Source organism: Balearica regulorum, chromosome 1 (assembly GCF_011004875.1).
Source record: "Balearica regulorum gibbericeps isolate bBalReg1 chromosome 1, bBalReg1.pri, whole genome shotgun sequence".
In the NCBI taxonomy this organism is placed as follows: Eukaryota; Metazoa; Chordata; class Aves; order Gruiformes; family Gruidae; genus Balearica; species Balearica regulorum.
Genome location: NC_046184.1, coordinates 179,917,187 through 179,943,944, shown reverse-complemented (window position 1 = coordinate 179,943,944; position 26,758 = coordinate 179,917,187).

The window sequence follows — 26,758 nt, the reverse complement described above, 5'->3', positions numbered from 1 at the left end:
TAGTGTGTGCGGAGAGCAATTCTTTGTCATATTTACAAACTGTGACCAATCTTAGCCAAACCATACTGATATGGAAATCATTCTGTGTATTCACAGTGAAATCAATGCATCTGGGACATGCTAGAACTACTGTCTTTGCACAGATGAATTGATAATGCACAGTAGGTCCCTCTGAAGTATTAGGCTTCTACAACTTTGTCAAAGATATAATATGATCAGTTTGGGTTTCGTGAAAGAGTTCCATGGGATTTGGTCCTTCATGGACAAAAGTCAATGTCCTGTCTTCGCCTTTTGAAATTATGTTTTATTATGTGCTTTACTCCAGATGTTAAAACACCCACACGTATACACTTTTCTTCCAAGCTTTTCCCAGTATGAGTCAGAATTTGACGATGACAAAGATAAGAACCAGTCTGGAAGGAAAAAAAAAAAAAATTGTTGCAGCAAGCAAAATTTATGCTTTAATCAGCATCTCCTTCATCTGCTGTGATTCACACATTTTGTTTCTGCAAAGTGCAAAGCAGTTTCACTGAAAAAGAAAATGACTGTTTTTCACTAGCTGAAAAATAAGTGGGGAAGCATTGCTGAAAAGTGTTCCTCCCTTTACCCAGATATTTCATGACACCAGAGAAACAAAACAAAGTAGAAGAAAAGACTAAAAGAAACACTTATAAACTTCCCATCTTTTTGTTAGATAACAACAATTCTGTGTAGCCCTAGCTCTGCTCCATGGATGATTCCCTGTGAACTGCACTGCTGTGCTATCTTAAAATGTGCTCAAGGGACTTAATAGGAAACAAAGTCTTCTGTTTGACATATGAGTTAAAGCAAGAACAGAATACTCAGATAATCTGTTTTTTCCATATATTCAGTTAGTTTAAAGATTAATATGATATCAGATGAAACAAGGTATGTTTGTTTATGTAGAGTTGTTTGGATTTTTTTTTCAGGATCTACATAAAAGCAGAGCTTGCAACTGGTACAAATTCACCAAGTCTGAACAAAGTATGGAGAATAAGAAAACATTAAGACCATTTCTTAATAATGATGACATTATTCAGAAATATAAAGCAAGGTTAGAAGTGTTCTGATTTTCTGTTTTCTACTGCTTGCATACAGGTAAAATAATTTCTATAACAAATAATACCCCATTAGCACCAATCTACTCTGTTTAACTTGGTTTAGCAGATCTGGGTCCATTGTAGATAATGATAAGTTGAACATACAAGGAATGAAGAAGTATAATCTATGTGAGAAACTGGACCCTTTTTTTTTTTTTTTTTTTTAACAACCTGAAATCTGCTTTGAAAAAACTCAACTAGAAATTATGCTTTTTCAGACTGACTCAGGAAGATTGGCAGTATGACAGATTAGTATGTAGAAGATAATGAGGCTTTCAGCAATGCTATTTTAAGTGATAAAGTCCTGGCTTATTAACCCAGAATTGTAGGTGGGCTCACTCTTGCCTTTAGAGTGTTGCAGTTGAGGGAGAGAGGAGGAGGAGTCAATGAAGCTTAATAGGTATAAATCGAAAAAGATTACAAGATAGTAAAATAATGATAATATCTAACTGCTACAGTTAATAATAATGACACTAATAATAACCCATACATCTCTTAAAGTGAAAAAAGTTATATGTGGCATGAAGCTTTTCTTTGTAATGGTCAGTTAAGTAGGTTAAGACAGGTATTGAGCCAAACCTTGTTTGATCTTTCATAATTTCCTTCCAAACGTAGAATTATATATCCAGGAGAACCATATAGGAACTAGGGTTAAGATTTAAAGAGAATTTTGAAGTCAGATTACAAATGAATAAAACCTTTATTTCTCAGATCTAACTGTGGAATAATAGTCTTTCATATGACAATAACCACCATGAGAATTCCTTGTTAATATGAAAAACATTGTTGAATAGTAGGAAACTGAATCAATATTTTAGTAAAGTGGGCCAAAGCTCAGTTATTGTCCAACTGGAATATACTGAGTAATGTAACTGAGTAGTATACTGAGGAATATACTGAGGAAACAGAAAAGAAATAGTATGGCTAAATATTTCATAGAATCATAGAATCACAGAATGTTTTGGGTTGGAAGGGACCTTAAAGATCAGCTAGTTCCAACACCCCTGCCATGGGCAGGGACACCCTCCACTAGACCACGTTACCCAAAACCCCATCCAGCCTGGCCTTAAACACTTCCAGGGATGGGGCCTCCACAACTTCTCTGGGCAACCTGTTCCAGTGCCTCACCACCCTCACAGTAAAGAATTTCTTTCTAACATCTAATCTAAATCAACCCTCCTTCAGCTTAAACTCATTACCCCTTGTCCTGTCACCACACTCCCTGATAAATGGTCCCTCACCATCTTTCCTGTAGGCCCCTTCAGGTACTGGTAACCTGCAATTAGATCTCCCTGGAGCTGCCTTTTCTCCAGGCTGAACAACCCCAACTCTCTCAGCCTGTCCTCATAGGAGAGGTGCTCCATCCCTCCAATCAGATTCGTGGCCCTCCTCTGGACTCACTCCAACAGCTCCATGTTTCTCCTGTACTGGGGCCCCCAGAGCTGGATGCAGTACTCCAGGTGGGGTCTAATGAGAGCGGAGTAGAGGGGCAGGATCACCTCCCTCGACTTGCTGGTCACACCTCTTTTGATGCAGCCCAGGACACAATTGGCTTTCTGGGCTGCAAGCACACACTGCCAGCTCATGTGGAGCTTCTCATCAATCAATACCCCCAAGTCCTTCTCCTCAGGGCTGCTTTCAATCCATTCCTTGCCCAGCCTGTAGTTGTGCTTGGGATTGCCCCAACCCACGTGCAGGACCTTGCACTTGGCCTTGTTGAACTTCATGTGGTTCGCACGGGCCCACCTCTCCAGCCTGTGAAGGTCCCTCTGGATGGCATCCCTTCCCTCCAGCGTGTTGACCACACCACACAGCTTGGTGTCGTCAGTAAACTTGCTGAGGGTGCACTTGATCCCACTGTCCGTGTCGCCAACAAAGATGTTGAATACTGCCAGTACATACTCCTTCAAAGGTAGACTTCAGAGTATGTTATATCTAATGAGACAGCCAAATACTGGATTTCAATTTTTACATATATTTTCATCCTTAAGACCATGGAAGGCACCCTACTGTGGCATTGATCTCTCATGAAGCTGGTTGAGGCATTCAGCAATACTGATGCATCAGAGGAGGGCAATATTGAATGCTATACCCAATAAATTGTATTGGATAGAGAGACAAGGATTAAAATATAAGCAAAGGGAAAAAATGGTTTAAGTTCTCTTCAGACCATTGGTTTCAACCCTAAGGAAGTATGCCTCATATAAACACTGGCAAAATGAAAATCAGCTGAAAGAAATTTTGGGAAGCACCTAAAAGTCCACCTGTCTCCCTTGTATTTCATCTAAATAATTTGGAATGTTAGCACCTTTTTAGCTTTCCTGAGCAATAGCATTTATGTGAAGGTCACAAACACAATCTTAAACTATATCTTAACTGCAAGTATTACCAAAATACAGAAATATCAAGAAACTTCTCTCCGTTCACTTCTGTGAACACACAGGAGCACAGGAAAAACCTACACCAGCTTTCTGTCCAATTTACTTTTAATCAGAACCAGGAAAAGGAAAGATGAGGTACGATTTTCCCTTTTTTTCTGAACATGGATGGTACATTTTGTGGTACGGTGATCTGGAGAGGGTGGAAAAAGACTCTTCAAGACTTAGCTCAGTGATGAAGGATTCTCTCAGTAGGTGGGCTGTAGGAGACATATACAAAGCACTTCCTCAAAGGCATAGTCTTGGGATGTGAAACGCTATTGAGATTCAGTACAGCCTTATGACCCATAGAATAATTCAGGAAAGGCATTGCAATGCTAATTGTCCTTCACAGCAGTTTGTTTTTGGTGGTCTCAAAGGTACCTTTGAGCTAATCAGCCCCTTCACTCTTCTGCTGTATCTGCTGGCTCATTCATGCCTGTTAGAGGTGCAGCACTGAATCTCACATTTATGCTTACAAGGTCAACAGAATTGTTATCATGCAGCCAGTTCATTGAACACTTGTAAAATCTACTTCAGAATATAATTCAGGTTAATTTCACTAAATACAAAAGGCTGGGGGGAGTGGGGCATAAAGAGACAGGAAATATGGTATTGTAAAAAATAATGCTCTGTCATGCTGTCAGACAAAGCTGCTTACAAGTGCATCTGGCCATCAGCTGTGGGTGATGACCTCCAAAAATGTAGAGGCCAAATTAAGAATAATGATACAGTTATATAATTTCATTACCTGTTAAGAAATATGTTGCAAATATTTTAAAATCTGATGCAGTTTCTCGAATTCAGAAAAAACAGCTTGTGAATTTCTGTATATTTATCTATGTTTATCTGACCTCCCTGAAATGTTTTCTCATATCACAAAACATATCTAAGTACATTTCTGAAACATCTTCAGACTCTCTTCTTCTGTTTAAAATCACTGTCATCCAAAATGTCCATTCTTAAAAATTCCAAAGTTATTAATTTTAGGAAGTTATATAAAGTTAATTTTTTGAACTTGAAATAAATCCACTCACAATGTAATTTCTATTTATTATTAATAAACTGGGGGGAAAAAAAACATCAATTCATTTGAAAGGATCAAATTGCCTTTGTTAGATTTTGAACAGATTCTTGAATGGATTGAACTGAGGTAAATGTCTGCTTTCTGAGCCAAACCTTTCAGTTGATTTGGCTTACTGAAGGAGATTAACTTAGTTCACTCACATAAGTACTTGATCTTAGAACCTTTCTAAAGGACTATTCATTTTACATTCTCTAAGAAGTACATTTATAACTAAGTACTGTTTTAAGAATAATTTTTTTGCTACTTGCAGACTCAGAACAGCTTACTAGCATTATCTAATTAAAAGCTCACAATTCCCTTGTGGGAGGTAAGCATTGGTATTCTCATTTTACAGATGCAGAGAATGAGAACAAAAACTTTTGCTTTTGCCCAGGGCCACTGGTTCAGTCAATGAATTAGAAGAATATTCAGAAGTTTCTGGTTTCTGACCATAAGTTTTTCTTCATTCTAATAACATGCTGACCTAGATGAATTTTTTTTTTTTTTTTTTTTAATAAGACTAGTGGATTTCTTTCATTTTACTGATGGTAGGAGTTATTTTCATTTTGTAGGATGTTCATAGGAAGCTCATCACTTATACAACTAGTGTACCTATTTAATCACAATTTTAAATTTCACTTTATTGTGAGTCTTCTTCATCTTCAATAGGGAGGGAAAGGTCAACTTTTACTAACTGAGCATACTGGAACAAAGAAAGATGAAATACTCTGAATTTTAAATTGGACATTACCAGTAGTCTATTCAGTCTGCCACAGTACTTGTTGTTATTGGTGAGATTTATATCGCCCCCTCCCTCCCCCCCCCCCCTCCAGCCCCACCTGAAATTCTGTACAGAATGGATGTCAGGAAAATGAGAAAATACAAGAAACAGGGAGTAACTATAGCACATGAATCCTTATAGGGTTTGCTGCTAGCTCCACTTGAAAAGAAAAGAAAGTCACAGATCAGGAGAAAAGCAGTCTCGGGGCTGTTCATAAACTTGCTAGAAAAAACCAAAAATACTAGGAAGCTGGAAAGATAATTTTTAACAGTTTTCCCAGTTCCATTTTGCAGATTGGATACCTTTGAATAGCTTGAATAAGGCTCAAAGAAATATTCAGTCTTTTGTATAGGTTAATAATAAAAGGATCTAAGTAAAAATCTTTATATCTAGGTCCTGTCTGGTAAGACAAACCTACACAATTTTGATCTGACCAAAACTTGATGATGTATGAGCACCATCTGACTTCATTCTAGAAGAAATAGCCTATTCAAAGAAAGGGAAACAAAAAAGCTAAAGTGTGCCTCCAGATCAGGAATTACCTTACACCTGCAGATGGCATTGTTGATCTTTCACAATTTTGCAGATTGCCTGAGTAACCTTATATGAAAATGCACATACACACACACACACACACACAGAGGCAGATGGGCAAAGGTACTAATACATAGATTAAAATAAAGATCTACAAAAACAGTGATAATGGCTAGGAAAAAAATGCATTGAAAATCTGATTGGCATGTTAGTTAATTAAAATTAACAAGAAGGAAGTGCTTAAGGTCACATAAGGGATTACTTTCTGTGACAACTTTTCCAGAGTATTTCACTGTGGGAGGAGGTTAACGCCCAATTTATTCATAGTCAAATAATTGTATTTAATCTATTGATGACATGAGCTAATGAAGGACAGGGTGACACAGCAAACTGATGAACGCATAAATCAGGCAAATGCATAAGGCTCAAATTTAAAGGCATAAATGGCTTTTATGGCACTGTATACCTGCTTAGTGAGTACAGCAGCAAACATACAGTTTCCTCTAGCCCACCGGTACTTTGGCTGGGTCTAGCCTTGATTACTCTACTCTTTCATGTCTATGCTGAGGGAAATATTGCATTGCATGAAAAAGTTTAAAACCTGCTATATTCCACTTTCAACAGTAATGTGTTTTACTTAAATTAATCTTAAAAATCCTGACTGGATCCAACTGTTCATTATTTTACAGCTTGGTTCACTATTTTACACCATAAAGGGTAGTTACAAACTGCTAACAAATCAGAACTGCAATTGGTATTCTATATAGTTGTAAATGACTGCACCTCAAGAGAACAGATGTTCTATAAAACATTTCTCAGCTGAAAGCACCTCGAGATTTTACTAAAATTTTCAAAGTTAGTAAGTTGTGCTTTTTTTATAACACCGTCAAATTTAAATATTAAGTGTTTTTCTTGTAGCAACTGTTGAAAAGGAAATTATCCATTTCCTTGTCTGATAGAAAGAACAAGTTCCTGATTTGGATCTACTTTGAGAAGTGCTTGTAGCTTATGATTCAAGATTTCTTCTTTTTCCATATTTTATCCTGGAGCAACTCCCAGTGTTTTCTAGAATAGAGAGACAATTTCATGCCTCAGAAACATTTTTGTGGTCTATGTTTCAAAAATTTGTATTATGCCCACACTGGTATTGATTGATCATACACAGTGAAGATCATTAAACAATACTACTAATCAGACATAAGACTAAAACCAAGAATAAATAGAATTTCATTAGACAGTTCACTACACGAATATAATTTAGAAATAGTAAATTTTGAAGTGATAATACTTGAATTTTAAGAGATAATTTTGCAGAAGAGTGAATTGAAGAGTAAATTTGGAAGGGGTATCAGCCACTGAAAGTCTTTGAAAGTCCCTTTATTCTCACACCTTTTAGTAGATACTACAGAACTTGCTAGGTTTTACTTTTAGGTAAAAGGGAGAAAATGGCAATTCTACAGAGAAGAAAATTTACCTGAATTAACTTATCAGTTGAAGATAACTTTCCTGATGATCCAGTCATTTTCATAGATGTATAGATTCTGAAGATGTAGACTAGTACTGTTGAAACTCCCTTTATTAGGTCCATTCCTGAATATAAAAATGAACTGCATACAGGTGCCCTGAGTTTTCAGAGAACTGTAGAGGTGCTTGCAGCTCTCATTGTTTTCAGCTAATTTCCTCCCTTCTCAGCAAGAATTCTTTGTGAGAAGGGAGGCAGAGCTCCTATGTTAGAAATGCACTGGTATATAGGGTTGGTGAGTTGTTTGTTTTGGTTTTGGGTTTGTTTGGGTTTTTTTTTGGGGGGGGGGGCAGTCTTATAGAACCTTATTGATAGAAATCACTGTAAAAATATAATGAAGAAACTCACTGGATTGTTCACTCTCTGCTAGTTGCCAGGTAATGATGCCTACTTGATGGTCTATGCAGGCTGCCACTAGCGACAGAGCAATTACATACAATTTAACTGGTATTTATTATCTCTTTTGTACATGGTTATAGCACTAAAAAAATAAGGCTAACAAAGTGAATCCTGTTTCAGGTAAATTTTCAGAGGATTTAGGCATTTAAATCAACACTTTAGTTGGTTCATAGGTGAAAACTTAGAGCTCGTGTTTTAATTGCAGGATGTAAACTGAAGAATACTGGTCTGATAATCTTCGTTGTACAATTCATAGGAGATGGCATTGGGAGGAAAGCTAATACTTCGACATATACCTTGAGATGACACATCACTCTTAAAAGAATCTGGAAAGGTTTTAGCTGAACAACTTTATGGAATTTGAAGTGCACATTAAAGATGCAGTGCAGTGCTTTGTAAATTCACTTATGAAGTATAGTGACAAAAGGGAGAGAGTGAAGAAATTAGAGCAGTTTAGATCGTTTTATTTTTGTCACTTCAGTTAAAACAACAGCACATCTGCTGTGACTTTGGACATGAAAAAAACCTAAGTGCTGTATTGCTCAGCTGTGTGGGGAAGAAGTAGAGCTCTCATTTGAGAAGCAGATACTGTAATTTAAGAACATATGATGTCATTACCAAGGAAAGCAAGCAAAAACTGTATAGCACAGAAGCTCTGCTGGAACAGAGCATGTATCGCTAGAATGTTACTCTAAACTGAAGGTCCATAAATGAGTAGATTTTCTTAATGTTTCTTCAGTGTTGATTTAGGTTCATAATCTGTCATTTTTGTAATCAAATAAGATGAACATAAGCAAAACTTTTCAATTAACCATCTGGCTACGGTCTACTGATTGTGTAGCTCAGTGAGTGTGTCATCCTGTACTGCCAAGATGTATTGATGGCCGCTGTAAGAGACAAGACCAAGTAGGAAATTCCCGCTGTTCCACTTAATGCTGTATCTCTTTAGTGTTAACAGGACTTTACTTTGTCCTAAAAGACTGTGAGTGATAGATTGTCTTGCAAATAAGACACAGAACAGGACTAAGACGCAGAACAGAACAGGACTAGCAATGAAGAATTAGAAATCCAGTTTGAGAACTATATGTAAGAAAGCTTCAGCAGTGTAATTTTGAATGCCCCATTATTCACAATTTGCATTTCTGTGTAAGTCTTTCTAAGCTTACTGCACTGCCTGTACACAAAGCCTCAAAACCACTGCTGTTTCTCAGGGATATAAACTGTTTATGGTTGATTTCAAATACTTTCTTGAATGGATTATATATTTTGGAGAAAGCAGGTACAGAACTAGTTTTTCTGATGTCTTCACATTTGTGACATATGACATTTAATAACCTGACTGTGGTTCATCCTATCAAATGTGCAACAAACCATGACATAACATCAAAACATGTAGCTGAAATTTTAAATATGGTCTTTGTTGGTTACAAGCTAGGCACAGGTGTTGAATCCTGAATAGAGTTGACAGTAATACTTCTTTGTAGTCACTGCAGTACTTTTATGAATACTTTGTTTGGATTATTTTAAAAATTAGATGTGTACCATAGAATTGTTATCTCTTTTTTTCCCAAGGCAGCAGACAACAGCAGTATCAATATTTGCTAAGACTTCTTTTTAATATCCTGAATTATATGGAACTGCTGAAACAGATTATGAATTTTAAGCTAAAATAATCTGCTGGCCAGTGTATATGGAAAACAGTGACTACCTTATGTCAATGGGTATTTTGCAGTACTACTTATTCTGGGCAAAATATAGTCAGAAAAATTAAAAACAAACAAGCAAAACCCCCCAAAAAACCCCAACAATCAGATGAGAAAAAATGTACTGAACTTTATCCCTCAAATAATTAATTGTCAGAAAAGAATTATTTGTTTATATCCTCTGATCACTGTGGAGAATCTTCTGCATACTCTAAAAACCTCACCACTCACTGAATTATTTTTTATATTTATTTATTTTTAATGAAACATCAGATATAAGCTACTGGCACAAGATTTCAGGACTGAAAAAAATATTGGTCTGAATTGATAGAAAGATTCCTGTATTCAGAGCATTCTGAAGTTACATATTCGGAAACTGTAGTCCTTCTCCTCCCCTGCTGCTTGGAAGAGAGAAAATGATTTTGTAAAGTTTAATCTTTCCTTTTTAATTTCTTTGCCTCCTACTGTTTCTTAAATGTTTTCCAGAGCTTTGGATTTAAATCTATCTTTAATAAAATAGTACACAGTATACTTTTTACCTGATGGCAGTGATCCCATAAAACCTTTTCCACAGTTATGTCAGGGTACCTCAAAGGAATGATAAATGAATTTAAATACCAGTACATCATAGATTTCATTTTCACATGAAAAAAATAATTGCTGTTTGCAAAACTTCTTTTAAGCTCTACTTCCCATAAAGTAGTCTGTTATCGAGTCTAAATCACTCCTTCATTCCATACAAATTCCCTAGTGATACGCCTGTTCTCTAGTGAAAGTGCATAATGTTTTGGAAAAGATTTATCCCATCTCTGCTCATACCTGATATGAATATTCAATGTGTTTTTCTCCTATAATGAGCTTGGCACACATTAGTTGTAAAAACTTTATATTTACAAACTTGCTAGGACTTTCTTTTCTCTACTGTTCTCTCTTTTCAAGGTTAGTAGCTTGATTCCCTTGCATGCTATTTTCTCAGTGCTGGCACCATATCCCAATGCTTATTTAATTTGCCATAAATCCACAGAAGTTAAAGAGAAGACCTATTAGGTTATCTAGTCTGCCTCCCTGACCATTCAGGATTGATCCTTATTGTTCATTCACAAATGTTTTGATCACTTTAAGATCAGTTAAAATGTTCCATGCACTGGGGTTTCTGGCATTTATTACCTTTGGGAGGTTTTTTCCTGCAGTCTGATAGATTTTTCTTTCAGGAAGTTTTATTAAATGTTCTTGGCTTCAAATTGGCATATTCCCTTTCACTGAAATGTGGTCTTATTTTTCTCTCTAGCTTTAGTAGTCCAAGTTTAAATCAAGTCAAAGACTCTGAGTCACCTCATTTCCATTTAAACACTCTGTTTCCTTTGAACATTTAATAGTCTGAATTACAAAGCCTAGATCCAATGGCTTTCATATTTTATTTTGTAATAGAATACTCTCCCATACTTTCTTGTATTGTCAGTTGCTCCAGTTATATTCTTTACAAATGTACTGTCCTTTATTTTCACTGACTTTACAACCACTTTATCTCATATGCCCTCTGCAACAGTTTGAGTTACTCAGATTCACACCTTCCAACTGGACTCTGAGAGTAAGCACTTTTGCAGTCAGTCTTAAAAGGAAAAAATGGTGTTAAAAATTCTAGAAGGTGCTAATAGGACTTTCCAAAGGTCTCGTGCTGAGAACTCTTCAAAGGATTTAAGTAGTTAGTAAAGAAAGCTGAAAACCTGGGGAAATTTTAACAGCAGAATATAAGTGATATTTGTCTTTTGAAAATGAGCCTTTAGTACAATCTCTAAAGATGTTTCAGCCAGGCAATGTTAAACTGCAAGATTTCCTTACCTTCCTCTGCTTAGCCTGTGGTCCTTAAACTGGATGTAATTTGAAAGGGACAATACAGTTATTCCTCAGGAAAAATACAGAGTGACGTTTATAAACTTAAGGACTGGGACAACAGAAACCTCATACAGTTTGAAAAGAGAAAGTGAGGGAGGTTTTACACCATGCTTTGGAATAGGCTATGAACCAATTAGCACAGTACTACTACTGGTGTTGGGACTCAGGGGTGGGTTTGGTACATGCCAGGCTGCTTATGAACAAAAAATGTGCTCTCATTGCAAATAACACAAACCACAGACTGCAGTACTTGAGGAGGGTTGTGTCCAGCAGACCTAGAGAAGTTATCATCCTTTTGTCGGTGTTAGTGAGGCTGCACCAGGAATCAAATATTCAGTTGTAGGCCCCTAGTTGAAGAGAAATGAAAACTGGGAAGGATCCCATAGAGGGATACCAAGATGATCAAGCACCTAGAGTACATGTCCGATGGAGACAGGATGGGAGGGATGGTCTTGTTTAGTCTGACAGAGAGGAGGGAGGCTACAGGGTGATTTAATAGTTGCTTACAATTACCTGAAGAGTTGTTAAAGTGATGATCAAGCAAAACTTTTCTCAGTAGTAGCAGACAAGAGACAGTAACCACAAATTATTGCCTGGAACGTTCCAAGTGGACGTGAGAAAAAAGCTCATCACTAGGAAGGTATTGAACCAGAAATTGTCCAGACAGACTGGGGAATCACTCCCTGGAGTTTTTCAAGACTCATCTAGACAAAGTTTTAGCTGACCTGTTCTATCATTGGCAATAGGTCTCTTTTGAGTAAAAGAGGATCTCCACATGTCATTTTCCAACTAACATTTTTTGTGATTCTGAGATATTCAGGATTTTGTGATTCTGAGAAATCTAGAAATCAGAATGGTGACAGAAACATGCTGATACTTCCTGAGATATTTTTTAGGAAGGATTTTCAGTGAGTTGTCAGCACACTCCTGTCCTGACTTATGTCTGTCCTCCTCCTTCCCCAAAGTATTACCCTGAAGTCACTATATTGCTTGAGTGATGGTCTGTCTTGGGAAGCAATGGATGTGAGTTTGTGCTCGTTTGGTGCACAGGGTTTGACTTTAAAAAATTCAGCAAAACGTTGCTGCCAACATGGACCCCACATTAACTCTGAACCTAACCTACCTATTCCTGATGGTAACTTTAGCTTTCCACATAGTTGTACAGGAAACTGTCCTAACTGGAGATCATAATAAATATTGTTGGTCAAAAGCAAACTAATTCTAGAGTCAGCTTTACTCACCAATGTATTTTAAAGAACAGCATTTTGCTCCCTCAGACTTACCCATTTCTACAATAGCCATTAATGGTAAAATTCCCATTAGCTTCAATGGTTTAGGATCAAGCTCTTAAAGGGACTCATTAAAAAGCAATAATAACAGAGGAAGAATGGGTCAACTTCCTAGCACAACATTTTGCTCTTTAAATTGCTCAGCTTCTGTTTCTTTTTAGTAATAAATGATATTAGATTTCCTAAACATAACATAACCCCAGATGCCAGTGCTATTTTCAAGAAGAGGAATTTGCATATTTTAAATCAAGGAGGAAAGTAAGGAAAGTATATATGTTTTTCTCATTTGAAGTAGGCAAAAACTTGCATTGAGCACTAGAAAACCAATAGCAAGATAGTGTCACAGAGCAGCAGAGAAGTCGTATGCTTAATTACAGAGTAGCTGACACTTATATTTAGAACCCAAAGTCTGGGGAAGGTTCTGTGATGAGTCTAGAGTAATTAAATGACAGTACTGATCTCCTCAGTGTCGCACGCAGCTGTGACATATGGAAGTGGCAAACATCTGTTTCTTCAAGAGCAAAACAAAAGCTTAGAGTTTGATAAAGGATATTTTCTGTAGTGAGTTTGCAGGGTTTTAATATCATTTGGAGAGATGAATTGGTTAGCTAAATTGCTAATTTCCCTGTTTAGTGGAAATGGTATATTCCTGGTTCACATCTGGAAATGTAGGTTATACAGCTGGCTATCATACTATATAATGAAATGATGGCTTTACCAGGTAACAAAAATACAGCATATGCTATAGTCTTAAAAAGTTCTATAGATGTTGGCTAATTAATACTCAGAAGAAACTTATAAGGTAGTAGGAAAATACAAATCTACTGAGGCAGAGACTCTAAGTCACTTGCCAAAAACCATACAGAAAGTCATTTTAAGAGCCAAGATTAGAATTCAGAAATTTCTGGCTTTTTGCCTTGCACTCAGTGCACAGCCTGCACTAGATTTGAAATTCAGTTGGTGTTTCTACTAAAAATTCAATTTTCAAGATTTAACATAGCAATGGTTTGAAATGACATTGATTTAAAATATAACACATAAGTTTTTAATCCTTTTCACATGTTCATTTTAAGAATAGCTTTACTAACTATCACAAATTTTTTAATGTCTTAAGCCTTTTTATGTAGAGGATAGTAAGAAACAATACAGAATGCAGGCAAAGTTTTCGATAATTTCTTTCCTTTAATTTGTGTCCTTCAGGCTCTAAAATATTAAATTTCCTTCTAAGGAACTTTTAGGTTACACAGAAGGCCATCATGAATTTAAAAAAGATGATCCTTGAGCTCTTTATATTTATTAAAAATGTTGTAGAACTCACCAAAGACATCCTGTTTAGAAACTATTTAGATTAATATCTCTCTTCATGCATGCTGTGGAAAAGATGTGGATGAGAAACTACAAAACATACTTGCAGAGTAGAACCTGAGTAAGATTTACACAGAATTGAGGCACATAACTTAAAAATTATGATAAAATATATAAAAATTCCTTATAGTTTATTATGTGAAATTTCCTTATGTTTATTTATGTGAAATTAACTTTTATATTCAATAGCTATATATACATATAGAAGTGCAGTCTGCCTTGCAGACAAACAGAACAGCTATCTGTCTCCCTCTGAAACCTAGTCATGGGACTCACTGTACCTGATGTTCTATATAAAATGGCTTATCAAATATTGAGAGAAAACCTAGCAAGTCTCATGCAAGTGCTAATAGAGTTACTTTAAAAATTATTTTATACAAACAATGGTGCTTATTTTCTTTTCTATAGAAGCTTATTACCCAGTAGACACTGACCTGTTGTTTAATAAAACATTTCAGATTCCTGGGGCCAGTAACAAAGACATCTGAAGAAATATAAATCTAACAGTCTGTGATGGAGAAATTTTGTATTATGGCTGGTGTTCAAGGAGTGAATTACGAGTCAGCTAACATGCAACACCCATTAATAACATGTATGCACAGTCCCGTTGTGGTTCTGACCTTTTATATGCAACCTATGAAACAAAATTGCACTTTTATAAGCTTTAATGCAATATAGAAAGAATGACTGTCAATTGTCCACTTGTAATGTAAAGAGATCTGAAACTGCTCCAACACTATAAAACATTTGTGTTTCTAAGAGAAGAAATACTAATTATTGTATTATATACTAATACTAATTGACCTAATTATGGTTTGCAACAATTTCAAAAGGTTCCGAGACATAGAACTAGTGATCTGAGTGTTCAGTCTACTCTGGGTGGATTTCCTGTGGATCCTCATTGTGATTTTAGTATCAATTTGTCCAAAATCTTACTGGCAAGAAAAAAGGTCTATGGCTCAGAAAATAAATGTCTTCATTTTGAAGACTGAGCCTGAGTGAGCATGTATTCTACTGAGTGGAGGATTAAGACTATCTTCATCACTTCTAGTTGTGTTTTGTGCAGGGCCTGATCTAGAAGATATGCTTTGAAAATACCTCCTGAGTGAGTGTGGTGGGTTGACATTGGCTGGATATCAGGTGCCCACCAAAGTCGCTCTGTCACTCCCCTCTTCAACCTAACAAGGGAGAGAAAATATAAGGAAATGCTCGTGGGTCGAGGTAAGGACAGGGAGAGATCGCTCACCAATTACTCTCACGGGCAAAACAGACTCAACTCAAGAAAATTAATTTAATTTACTACCAATCGAATCAGAGTAAGATAATGAGAAATAAACCCAAACATTAAACCACTTGCCCCCACCTCTCCCTTCTTCCCTGGCTCAACTTTACTCCTGATTTCTCTCCCTCCTCCGCCCCAGCGGCACAGGGAGACGGGGAATGGGGGTTGTGGTCAGTTCATCACACGTTGTCTCTGCCGCTCCTTCCATCTCACTCTCTTCCCCTGCTCCAGCGTCAGGTCCCTCCCACAGGAAACAGTCTTCCATGAACTTATTCAACGTGGGTCCTTCCCACGGGCTGTAGTTCTTCACAAACTTCTCCCACATCAGTCCCCCATGGGGTCACAAGTCCTGCCAGCAAACCTGCTCCAGCGTGGGCTCCTCTCTCCGTGGGGCCACAGGTCCTGCCAGGAGCCTGCCCTTGCAGCAAAGGTATGCCAGGCTGCATTAGACAAAGTATTGCCAGCAGGTTGAGCAAGGTGATCCTTCCCCTCTACTCAGCACTGGTGAGACCACACCTGGAGTGCTGGGTCCAGTTCTGGCCTCCTCAGTACAAGAGAGAAATCAACAAACTGCGGAGAGTCTAGGAAAAAGCCACTAAAATGACTAAACCACTGAAGTATCTCTCCTATAAGGCAAGGCTGAGAGAGCTGGGACTGTTCAGCCTAGAGAAGGCTCATCAAGGATCTTATTCATGTGTATAAATTCCTGAAGGGAAGGTGCAAAAAAGATGGAAGTAGAATCTTTTCAGTGATGCCCAGTGAACAGTCCATCTGAATAGGAAACACTTTTTTTTTTCTGTAAGGGTGGATGAGCACTGTCACAGGTTGCCCAGAGGGCTTGTGGAGTCTCCCTCACTGGAAATATTCAAAACCTATCTGGACACAATCCTGGGCAACCACCTCTAGGTGGCACTGCTTGAGGAGGAAACAGACCAGTTGATGTTCAGAGGTCCCTTTCACCCTCACTCACTCTGTGATTCTATGATTCTTTAGCACTGCAAGATTTTTTGATCTTTAATGAAAGGTAATACCAAAACGTGTTTGGGTTTTTTGGGGTGTTGAGATGTTTGGGGTTTTTTTTGGGGGGGGTGATCTCTGATACTTCAGGAAGGAACATTACCATCTGAATTTTAACACTGATTGCAACATGTCACTGAAGATAAAGAAAATTTTGTTTGTAAAAATCACATTTTATGCATGCATAGAGGTAGTAAGAAGCCAGGGTTTTGTTTTTCCTGGTGAGGGAGATGTGTAAAGTACTCTATTTACGTATGTGTAATAGGGTGAAGGCTTCTGAGCAAAAAGGGAAGTGATGAAGCTCACAGGCAGAGAATGTAGGTATGATTCCATTCTGGAATGAGGAATGCACAGATCACAGATTTATGTGAAAGAAATCTGTCACTGACTTTGTTCTCTGCCTGTCCTAATGTCCTGGGAGAAGCGGGTATGAAATAGAAATCAATCCACATCCTTTGGTAGAAGAGACCAGTTTTAACAGGAGACATCAGAAAGTAACATTCATCTTTTCTTAGAACCATCTCGTAGTAGATTTTCTGCTTGTTGCCATAGAATCAATATTGACTTTAATCAATAGAAAACTAATATTCAGTTTTTCAAAATTCACCCTTCCAAACTGTATCTAGCATTCTGACATTTATATTTAAAATGTTTACCTTTCTTTATGTCTTTCATTCCTGTTCAGCTGATGTAATTTAAAAGAAGCAAACATCATTTGTTCACCTATGTTAAGAGATTAAAGTTTATGTTCCAAGATTTAAAATTATAGTTTTTGTTTTAGAGCAAATCATCACTGTGGAATTCCCATTATATATTAAGTTGCATTGCATTCTTCATGTTTTTCACATAAACAAAGAATTTGTCTATCAGACATTTTTTTTAATAACACTTTTTCTTTCTCTGTCACTGTACTGGCCTCAATGTAAAATCAATGACAGCACTTAAAACTGCAGTTAACACTTCTAATTATCTTGTTTTTGTCAGACCACTTCCCAATTTTGTCAGACAGATTTCTTTCCATATTCCTATTTATGAAGCTACTCACTCCAAAAGTCTGCAAGCTCTTCGAATGATAAACATTTCCAGTCTAATTTACTGTCATTTTGATTCCTATTTTATGAGCTTTTGAGACTGCATTCCCAGCAAAAGTTACATGTTGCCTACATGCCATCTGCAGTTTAGATTCTCAATGTGAAAAGTACCTTCCACTAGCTTTTAAATCAAAATTACCACCAGTGTCAAATTCCTGGCAATCAGGGCAATTCAATTATTTCCTGATAGGAGAATGACATATTCTCCTATGTTTTTATTAAATACCTAAAAGCTATAAATCCCAGCAATTTGTCATTCTTCTGGGTAACAATCTATAGTGTGTCAAAAAGCTTTTAGTCTTTTGTTATAATAATAACCATATTTATTGTTCAGTACTTCATAGTTAATGATGTATATATAATTCCTTCCAACACAAAGATTGAAACTTTCTGCAGTATAATTGTAACTGCCTTGTATTACTTATGCACTTTCATAATTTATTATCAATTTCTATTCTAAACAACTATGTGTCATAATGAGCCTTGAAGACTGCTGTGGTGAACTTCCCAGGCTGATGAGACCAGCAGCAAATACTGGTTTGACAGCTAAAGACTAAGAATTATGCTTTCATGCACGGTGCATTTTCTTTTTAGCACTGAACCTAAAACCCAAACCATTGCCACTTACCTGTTTGGTCCTTTCACTCATGTGCTTTGTGGATGAGCCATTATCCTCTCTGCCACTTGCTTTTTCATTATGCAAAATGAAATATATGGGCCAAATCCAAATTGTAGTACAAAACAGACATTTTAGAAATATATAAAATACTATTATAGTTGAGTATTAATTTTTAGTACTTCTAGGCATTTGACCTGACACATTTTTTTGTTTGGTTGGGTTTTTTTTTAGTGCCAGTTTTAAGGGACTCAGGCTATATATTTCCAAAAGTAAGTATATACTTCTATATACTTCTTCTCCAGAAGGCTCTCTTGTTTCATGATTTATTGTATTTCTATGTGTATATTTTATTTAGCAGGGAATTATTCTCTATGTTTTCTTCAGACATTTGATCTTAGTAACTACTCAGGGAAATGTTGCTTTTTAAGTTTCTTAGATTAATATTCAATAACAACCTACTTCTTTTTTATTTATTTATTTCTAAAACATTCACAACTTGTACTTGACAGTCAAGTAGTCTTAATTTGTTCATTTGTTCTACTATTCCCACACTATTGTAATTCAGCTCCCATGGATTGTCAGCAGAAATCTATTTATCAGCTGCATCTTGTTCAACATACCATTGCAGGGTTCCTAAACAGAAACAAACAAACAAAAAAATCATATTTTGTTCCATTCTATCGGAACTTCATTGGCTCCCAGATTGCAACAAAATTGATTTTATGGAGCCTTATATGACTTTCTCTTCCCTCATTTTTACTACCATATGTTTTTACTTCTTCACTTTTAATCAAACTCTCAGCACATTCTGAACAAGCAAAATCCCAATTTCAGTTTGACTGTTCACCACCTACATATTATACTATTAGCTAAGGTCTCCCTTCTACATATTTTTTTCCTATAACTTGGCTGTATGGAAGTAGTGTGTATATATATATATATAAATGTATTGTGCTGTCTATTTCCTCATGTAGTTAGATCAAGCAGGAAAGGAGAAAAGAAGGGGAAGAAAAATTTGAAATGGAGAGGAAAGCCTTAAGGGGAAAACTGAAAGGCAGAACAAAAAACAAGGCAGATTCTATAAGACATTGCATATGAATCCTAAATACATTAATATGATCTGTGCTACGATTACCTCTGTCACCAAAAAATACCTAAGTAAAGAAAGTTTCAAGCAATATCAAACAGAAGGATGATGTCAAAAAGAACAGAAAGTTATAATTGGCATATTTAATCAATGCTTCTGAGTATATTTACAAGAGAGGACACTACCAGCTTTCTATTTGGCACCGACAGTAAGAATGCTTTATCCTAGATGACTGCAGGGTCTGTGTAGCAAAAGGATTAAATTAATTGGGGAGATTCAAAAGTTGCAAATCTCTAGGATCAGGTAGAATTCAAGCCAAGTTGTTTAAAGGACAGCAGAACCAATATCACTCACAATGGAGAGAAATCCAAAATAAAAGTCTCTAAGGGCTAAGCATGTGAAATGAGGGAGCAAAAGCAATACTATAACTTCCAGCCACCAAAATACAAGCCCGGTGCATAGAAACTAGGACTTCATCTACATACAATGTCTGAAAGGAAGTTTATAAAAGAAAACAAAGAAACATTCAGATTGGAGCTCTGTTGATTTCTGAGTAATGCATTTACAAAAATAAAGACATCACTTATTGTATTCTACTAGCTTAATATAAGTTAGGTGACTTGCCTTCTGGTGGAGCTAATAGTGTGCACAGAGTGACACTAAAATTCTCTGCAGGAGAGTTTCTATTCACAAAATCCAGGAATACCTGAAGCCTAGCCTTTATACCTCTTCGATGTGATGGATATCTCAAGCTTTCTATCATGGAGGATCAAGATCTATTGTTCTTTAGCTTTTCAATACCATTTCACAAAAAGCAACATATAACCTATTATTTTTAAATTTCAGACAATTTGATGGAATTATTCCTCAAGGAAATCAGCTGCTGTTACTATGCATCACCATTTTATTTCAAATTCATAAATCTGTATTGATTTTCTGTAGCATATAATATTTGGGTAATAGCTCAAACAAAACCCATCTGGCACAATCAGCTGGGGATGCTGAACTTAGTGAATCAGACTGAAAAGTTACAATATGCTGTGTCAGTAACAACATATCAGTTATTCAAGGGGTAATAATTAAAGTCACAAAAGAAAAGAGGAATAAAATAATAATTTAAATGAAAAAGATAAAAAAAGATGAAGCAAGAAAACAAAGTACTCTAAGAGTTCATTCCACAAACAAATGTAAACAATAAAGATCTAGATTTGATGAAGAAGAACATTTAATAATTAGTAAATGTATAGCCAGGCATTTGATTTATACAGCCAAAGAAGGCATTCATTACATTATATAAAGAAAGGAGATATTGCTTGGATTATCTAACCTGTAATCTAAGTAGCAAAGTGAGTGTTGCAGATACCTGATATTCATGAAGCTCCTGCACTGGAAGGAATATCACTACATTTGCTTATACTGTAATGTTTGGTTCAACACTAAAGGCAGTAAAATAAAAATGCATCTAGAGCAGTTACAGAACCTTCTATTAGAACTCAGAAAAATACATTTCGAAAGTATCACACAGTATGAACCTCTCTGGTTTCATTTGAAGCATCAGTGAATATATATTCTTTAATTCCAAGCTAGCTTTTAGTAAAATGAAGTTCAGTGGAATTCACCTATTAGTAAGGAAGGAGTAATGAAAACTAAAGCACCTTCCCACCCCTCCCCCCCGCCATCTTCCAAATCAAGTGGCACACGCCAAGTTAATAATAAAGTAAGGCTGCTGTTACAAAAAGAGTTGGCAATGTTATGGTTTTGGAAAGGTGTAGTTAGAGGTATCAAACAGCTGCAGACACTCAGACCGGTCTCTTGAGCTGCACCAGGACATGTATGCAACAACTGCTGCTGTATTTCTAGTGTGGAGAGGAGCTTCAGATATCAGAGTTGTATGAGGTTACAGAGGGGAAAAAAGAAGTATATGCAAAATAACTTCTAGTTTTCTTTTGCCTTGGATCAGATCCACTTTGTCAGAAATGTGGTTATAATGTATTCATACATAGGAAGCTTTGGTTGTTCTTTTTTCTAAATTGATGATGAAATTTAGCAGTGAATGTGCACAGAATGGGACCTTTTCAAGAGCAATTATTTGAGCTGTTTTAAACACTTTCCATAGGAGGTAGGCTATCTGCATGATGCATCTGTCTGCTGATTACAACGGGAATTTATATTTGTTTGATTTAAGATAGACGGTCTGAAATTTAGGGACAATGATTCATACTTCTGAACTCCACAACAGTAAATATCTTATCATGCCTTCACTGAAGTTAGTAATTCCCATTCTAACTACCATGTTCAAGTAAGAAAAGGATATGACTACCTTAAACTCATAGCTTTTAATGTTGATACTATAAGAGCTTAAGGTATTAAGTTCTCTACTTGCACAGTGATCCTGTGCTTTTGTCCTATCCTTCACTTTCTTTAACCTTTTAGATTACACATACGCTAAAAGAGAAATTGTCCAACCTAGTAGCCCAAGTAAATTTATTACTGCTCTCTTTAAAATACATTCTCAAATTAGTATTCAAATCTTAAAATAAAAAATGAAAAATCATAGTACTGCACTGAAACATTTCAATCAGAAAATCATATTTAAGAAGTACTAATTTCAGCATCATAGTTGGAGACTGTGCCATCTGTTCTCTCTTCCATGCAGCTACAGATTACTTTTGTGAAAGTCTGAAAAGTAAAATGGAAGCATTAAAGTACTTTCATTATAAATGTATTTTGCTACTCAGGAGCCATACAATTTACAATCTCTAAAAAGTCAGTATGGTCAATCATAATTGAATAACAAATTAACTGAACAGCAAGGTAACAGTGAATAAAACTTCTATTTCAAAGAGAGTTTTACTACTGACTGTAAAGAGCTAAGATTTCACTCAGTAGAAAGTTTCCAGACACTGAAACTTAGTATGAGATCTTTTGATATCCTGAATTTTTTTCTGTTATAAAATAGCTATACAAAATTCAAACCAGAGCCTCAACCCTAGAGGACGCATACCTAGGAGGAAACTTTGTCTATTCAAAGATCTATTGATTTTCTTTGTTGGCATGTTTTATTTTAAATAAAATTTATATGGAAAAGTAGAGAAAATATTTTCTTCGATTTAAATTTAAAGATGCAACCCTGTGAACACACAGAGATATACACATAAGTTATTAAAATCAATGTGCTAGTTCTCGATTATTGCATTTTAAATATATATCTTTGCTTCAGAATATTAACTCAGAAATGAATGTAAACTCAAGGGTTTGTTCCCCCCCACATAATTTAGTAGTATGCTTGAAATGTATGAAGTATTTCTTGACAAGCTGGTATATCCACATAGACTAGTAGTGAAAAGACATTCAGAGTGAAAGACAATTGTGGCACTGCTTAAGTAGCTACTTCCATTTCTTGAGCTGGTTTGTTTGAAACTTTTTGGTACTTCTTTATGGTGCTTCATTGGACAGACACCAAATACTCTCTAAAAGGTGCATTTTGCTAGGTAGGGTTGTATCTAATATTTTTTTTTTTTTTTAAATATATATTCTAAAGCTACAGCTAACTCTATTGTTTGAGCACGTAATTAATTTGACATATTTTGTCATCTTTATCCCCATTGCAGTTTGCATTTACTTTATTTTAGGACACATCTTCACATAGAGAATTGGCACCAGAGTTAGGCTTTAAAAATAAAATGTCAAAGACTTTATTTAATATGCTTGCATGCTCAGGTTTTGAAATCCAGACAAGGAGAGGTGATGATATGTGTTTAGTGTATCCTTGTGGTTGGGTCAGGATGCAACCTAGACATGGATAAAACCACTGCGGCGGAGAGCTGCTGAACCATGAGAGCAATGAAATCTCCGTAGCCTAACATTTAGGGTGATCAGCTGGAAAAAGAACCCTAATTTCTGTTTATGTGTCCTATTTAGCCACAGGTTTGACTTAGGTACCTGATTTTTTAAGGGGAAAAATTATAACTTTGGCATTTATTGTATTCATTTATTTTAGTATTAGTTGCTATTTTATTTTATTTTATTTTATTTTATTTTATTTTATTTTATTTTATTTTATTTTCTTTTATTATTTTTATTGTATTTTTATTATTTTATTTTATTTTTTATTTTTATTATTATTATCCTATTATTTGCAATTACTTTTCTTTACTCCTAATGCAAGCTGAATAGCAACACTTTCCCCTCCATTTTACGAAGGGCCTCCCACCCTGGGCTTTGCTGATGCTCAGGAAGATACATGCACAGAGGGAGATAAAAGCAGGACCTATATGGGTGAAGTCCTTCAGGTCTAAAAGCAGAGTACCTAAATGTTTTCAGATGCATATATGTACGGTACCAGCCTTTTCCTCAAATGCAGTGCAGCGCCTGTGTCAGACAGCAGTACAGGAATGGTACTGTGATCTTCCGACCTCTTCCATAGCACTATGACAAGAGTACAATGGTCACAGACTGCAGCCATCATTTTGTGGCCTTTGCGATGAAAGCTAGTAACTGGTAACATAACTGTTGAACTTGGTGCTAAGTGTTAATGATAGCATACCAGTAGTGCTGGGGTTTTTTTATAATTTTTATTATTTTAAATGTAGAAGGAATATATGACATCCAGTCAAAAAATAATACATTAAAACTAAAAATTCAAAAAAATATTTAAAAAGGCAGATTGTTTTATGTACCAGGGCTGGACCTTGGGAAGGGCAAGTGTTTCCTTGGACAAGGAAATTCTGAGATCCATGATCTTGGTGAGCTGCAAAGGACTGTATTTTGTTTCACCAAGGCTAAGGCAAAGCTGTATATTCTCTTGGCTTTTTTGACTTTCCTTTTCTGGATTATATATAAAATTGCCTCAATATATTATAACCAATCACACCTGAGGCTGGAATAGGGGATTCATAACATTAGCAAAGGGAAATAGATATGTGAAGAGACAATAAAACCACAATGTACTAAGCATAATATTAAAAAAATTACATAAAGAATTTAAAGCTAGGCTATTGTATTTCACTACTCTTCCATTCATACAGACAAGGATTTTTATTTTTTTTTAAATTTCTCTTGTAAAATCACCTAAAATTTTCTTCAAAAGATGGGCAATGGGAAACTACCAAAGTGAGCTATCAAATGTGCTTGAAAATATGGTTTTATATCAGAAATTTATTATTCCACTTTTCTTGAAGTCAGTGAGTAATAGGACATGACGATAGGATAAGGTCCAAAATTCTACAGATCCATACAGTTATTTTGGATTTTGGGTCTAAGTTAGATTTTCGTAAATAATTATTTTTTAATAATTTTCTTGCTTCTTGTTTCCCTCAGTGTTACAGAATATGGTTGTTCAGGGTTTTGTGTCAGAGAAAGAGATTTCTCTGCCACCAGCTTCTCTCTGCAGACTAAACTAATTAAACAGAATAGAGATTTCAACCCTAATAAATATGCCTCTGTATTAAGGCACTGTGTCACTTTTGTAGCTTTTTCAATAAAGCCAGGAGGGATTGATCCTAAAGACTTTTTAATCACTGTGCACGACATTAGAAATATTTTTTCAATCCTGCCCTATCAAACTGATTGCTTAAACATGAAAATCACATACCCAGTATTAACTGGTGTGAGTTAGTTTATTAAAATATAAAATTCACGTTATTTTTTTCTTTGAAGTAGTATCACAAAAGAGACTGATTTTCACTACTGCAATATTCAATAGATTATGAAACATAGTCAGAGTATGTAACACAGAAAGTGATAGCACAATGTACACTGATTTTCTTCCTGCTGATTTTACAAAATGCCATTCAAACCATGCTTGAAAACTCATGTGAGTTTTATTTTTTATTTCTAGTGTTGATTAGCTTCCCATTACATTATATTTAACTTACGTGATATGTAAAAGCAAAACTATGATACATGCTCATGAAACTACACACTGAGACACTAAAGATTGTAATGATATGACCATATTAAATTATAGAATTATAGAATGGTTTGGGTTGGAAGGGACCTCAAAGATCATCTAGTTCCAACCCCCCTGCCATGGGCAGGGACACCCTCCACTAGACCAGGTTGCCCAAAGCCCCATCCAACCTGGTCTTAAACACTTCCAGGGATGGGGCAGCCACAACCTCTCTGGGCAACCTGTTCCAGTACCTCACCACTCCAACAGTAAAGAATTTCTTCCTCACAGCTAATCTAAATTGACCCTCCTTCATCTTAAACCCATTACCCCTTGTCCTGTCACTGCACTCCCTCATAAACAGTCCCTCACCATCTTTCCTGTAAGCCCCTTCAGGTACTGGTAAGCCACAATTAGATATCCCTGGAGCCTTCTCTTCTCCAGGCTGAACAATCCCAACTCTCTCAGCCTGTCCTCACAGGAGAGGTGCTCCAGCCCTCTGACCATCCTCGTGGCCCTCCTCTGGACTCACTCCAACAGCTCCATGTCTCTCCTGTACTGGGGCCCCCAGAGCTGGACGCAGTACTCCAGGTGGGGTCTCACAAGAGCCGAGTAGAGGGGCAGGATCACCTCCCTCGACCTGCTGGTCACACCTCTTTTGATGCAGCCCAGGACACAATTGGCTTTCTGGGCTGCAAGCGCACACTGCTGGCTCATGTGGAGCTTCTCATCAATCAATACCCCCAAGTCCTTCTCAGGGCTGCAATGTATTAATGAATCAATACTTTCAGAACTAGGGACTAATTCTATACATTTTTCTTATGATATTCATTATAAACTTAGTGATGTCCACATTATATCTGGAACAAAGAATTGAATATAAATCCATGTTCATTTTGTTTCTTATATTAAGGTTTCCAATCCCAACACTGCAAATGAGCCTTAATATAGGTCTTTTAAAGATTTTAGTGCTTTAAAATCTAGATTTCCTTCCTTCACAGTACTGAAGTCAGAATTATAATTCCTCACCAGGTAAAGTTATCTTTCAAGTCTACAAACCAAAGCACCGAGGGTTTTTCTTTTTTTTTTTTTTTCTTTTTTTTTCTTATCAAGCATTGCGCCATGTGCCTGGAAGCTATAGTAGCAAGAAGGGTGGAATGATATTCACACTGCTGAATTGATGTTATTAACAGTTCTTCTGTTATCCTGTAGGTCACTTGCTATAGAGGACAAAGTTGTAAATCTGGTGAGGATCCTTCAGACACTAAGTCAAAGGTTAAAAGAGGCTATAGAAAATAAATGGCTAAACTGTTCCTATGGGAGCTTTGTATGCACAGTATGTTGGTGGGATACCAGTTTCCACAGCAACCACAGATTCAATATCAGAGCATAACCCTCCTACATTATGCTATATTACCTCTGATTCCTTATGCCTAGCTAGTGTATTTTTATGACCTCCTCACCTATTATTGTGCTGAATATATTTTTCACTTGTATTTGCTTTTCTTTGAAACTAGACTTCTAAGGTACCTCGTAAGTTGTAAGAGCTGTTGAAATTATGGACATGACTGACATGTACACATCAGATAAATGAACATGTTCATGACCTTGCCAATTTCAGGAACAGTTTCCTTTACAGGAGAATGACTGGATTTTGAATAATTTCTACAATGTGCTGTTTT